Source organism: Arachis hypogaea, chromosome 15 (assembly GCF_003086295.3).
Source record: "Arachis hypogaea cultivar Tifrunner chromosome 15, arahy.Tifrunner.gnm2.J5K5, whole genome shotgun sequence".
NCBI lineage: Eukaryota > Viridiplantae > Streptophyta > Magnoliopsida > Fabales > Fabaceae > Arachis > Arachis hypogaea.
In genome coordinates this window covers 42,201,987-42,204,299 of record NC_092050.1, presented here as the reverse complement: position 1 = coordinate 42,204,299, position 2,313 = coordinate 42,201,987, and the positions used below count along the sequence as shown (strand labels likewise).

The 2,313-nt window shown below is 30.2% G+C and overlaps 1 non-coding gene across 1 annotated transcript; it reads left to right on the top strand.

Moving 5' to 3' along the window:
- Positions 1–210: 210 nt before the first annotated feature.
- LOC112752673 (small nucleolar RNA R71) lies at positions 211–318 on the top strand. Its single transcript, XR_003177099.1, has one exon. It is a non-coding gene; the product is annotated as a small nucleolar RNA R71 (small nucleolar RNA).
- The last annotated feature ends 1,995 nt before the right edge of the window (positions 319–2,313 follow it).

The following is a 2,313-nucleotide window of genomic DNA, read 5'->3' as shown; positions in this document are numbered from 1 at the left end:
TTCAAGAACTCCCTTCTTCTGAGGCATCCCATTGTTCATAGGACTCCTCTCAGAGGTGTTACATGAACTGGTTATTTGCAACCATTTCAATGAGTTCTTGAGCTTCTGCAGGGTTTTCAGATGAAGAGATCCTCCTACAGAATGGTCCAATGACATTTTTAACAACTCAGACAGACCATCATAGAATATACATATGATGCTCCATTCTGGAAGCATGTCAGTAGGACACCTTTTGATCAATTGCTTATATCTTTCCCAAGCTTCATAGAGGGACTCACCTTCCTTCTGTCTGAAGGTTTGGATTTCCACTCTAAGCTTGCTCATCTTTTAAGTGGAAAAAATTTGGCCAGGAAAGCATTAACCAGCTTTTCCCAAGAGTTTAGGCTTTCCTTAGGTTGTGAATCTAACCATGTTCTAGCTCTGTCTCTTGCAGCAAAAGGGAAAAGCATAAGCCTGTAGACCTCAGGATCAACTCCATTGGTCTTAACAGTGTCATAGATTTGCAAGAATTCAGCTAAAAACTGTTGAGGATCTTCCAATGGAAGTCCATGAAACTTGCAATTCTGTTGCATTAGAGAAACTAATTGAGGCTTAAGCTCAAAGTTGTTTGCTCCAATGGCAGGAATTGAGATGCTTCTTCCATAGAAGTCAGAAGAGGGTGCAATGAAGTCACCAAGCATCTTCCTTGCATCTCTACCATTGTTACTGGGTTCGGCCATGTCTCCTTCTTTTTCGAAAATTTCTGTCAGATCCTCTCCAGAGGATTGTGCTTTAGCTTCTCTTAGTTTCCTCTTAAAAGTCCTTTCAGGTTCAGGATCAGCTTCAATAAGAATGTCTTTATCCCTGTTCCTGCTCATATGAAAAAGAAGAGAACAGAAAATAAGAGGAATCCTCTATGTCACAGTATAGAGATTCCCTTATGTGAGTAAAAGAGAAGAATAGAAGAAGGAGAAGAGAAAAATTCGAACACAGAGAAGAAGAGGGGGAAGAATTCGAAAATTAAATAAAATAAAATAAAAATATTTTTGTTTTTATTTTAAATATTAGTTAGTATTCGAAAATTATAAAAAGGAATAAAATAAAATTGAATTTTAAAATAATTAGTTAATTAAAAAGGAATTTTGAAAAAGATATGATTGAAATAGAAAACTTTTAAAATCAAACCAAAAAGTCAAGTAGTTAATTGAAAAAGATTTGAAAATCAAATTTGAAAAGATAGGAAGTTAGAAAAGATTTTGAAAATTGATTTTTGAAAAAGATATGATTGACAATCATTTTGAAAAAGATTTGAAAAAGAAATTTAAAAAGATTTGATTTTGAAAATTAAAGTTGATTACTTGACTAACAAGAAACTAAAAGATATGATTTTAAAATTTAAAGATTGAACTTTTCTTAATAAGCAAGTAATAACTTGAGATTTTTGAATCAATCATATTAAATGTTAGTAATAAATTTGAAAATATGAAATCAAAATAAGAAAAAGATTTTAAAAATCAAATTTTTTAAAATTTTCGAAAATATGAAAGAAGAAAATTGAAAAAGATTTGAATTTTTTTTTTGCAAAAGGTTTTGAAAAGATAGGATTTTTAAATTGAAAATTTAACTTGACTCATAAGAAACAACTAAATTAAAAAAAAATTGAAAAAGTCAACTCAAATATTCGAATTTTATGAGAAGAAAAAGGGAAAGATATTTTTTTGATTTTTGAATTTTAATGAGGAAAGAGAAAAACATCAAAATGATGCATGACACACAAATTATGAATCAAGACAAGAAAAATATGCAAGAACACTTTGAATGTCAAGATGAACACCAAGAACACTTTGAAGATCATGATAAACATCAAGAACACATTTTTGAAAATTTTTAAGAAAAGAAACACATGCAAGACACTAAACTTAGAAAACAAGAGAATGGAAAGATCAAATAAGGAAAATCATCAAGAACAACTTGAAGATCATGAGGAACACATGCATGAATTTTTCAAAAATTTTTAGAAAAATTAAAAAGGATGCAGTTGACACCAAACTTAAAATTTGACACTAGACTCAAACAGGAAACACAAAATTTTTGGTTTTTATGATTTTATTAATTTTTTTTTTCGAAAATTATTTTGGGAAGAACGAAAAAGAAGAATTTTTTTTTTGTATTTTTCGAAAATAAGAAATAAAAAGCTTAAAATTAAAATAAAATTACCTAATCTGAGCAACAAGATGAACCGTCAGTTGTCCAAACTCAAACAATCCCTAGCAACGGCGCCAAAAACATGGTGCACAAAATTGTGATCTCAACGACGCCAAAAACTTGGTATGC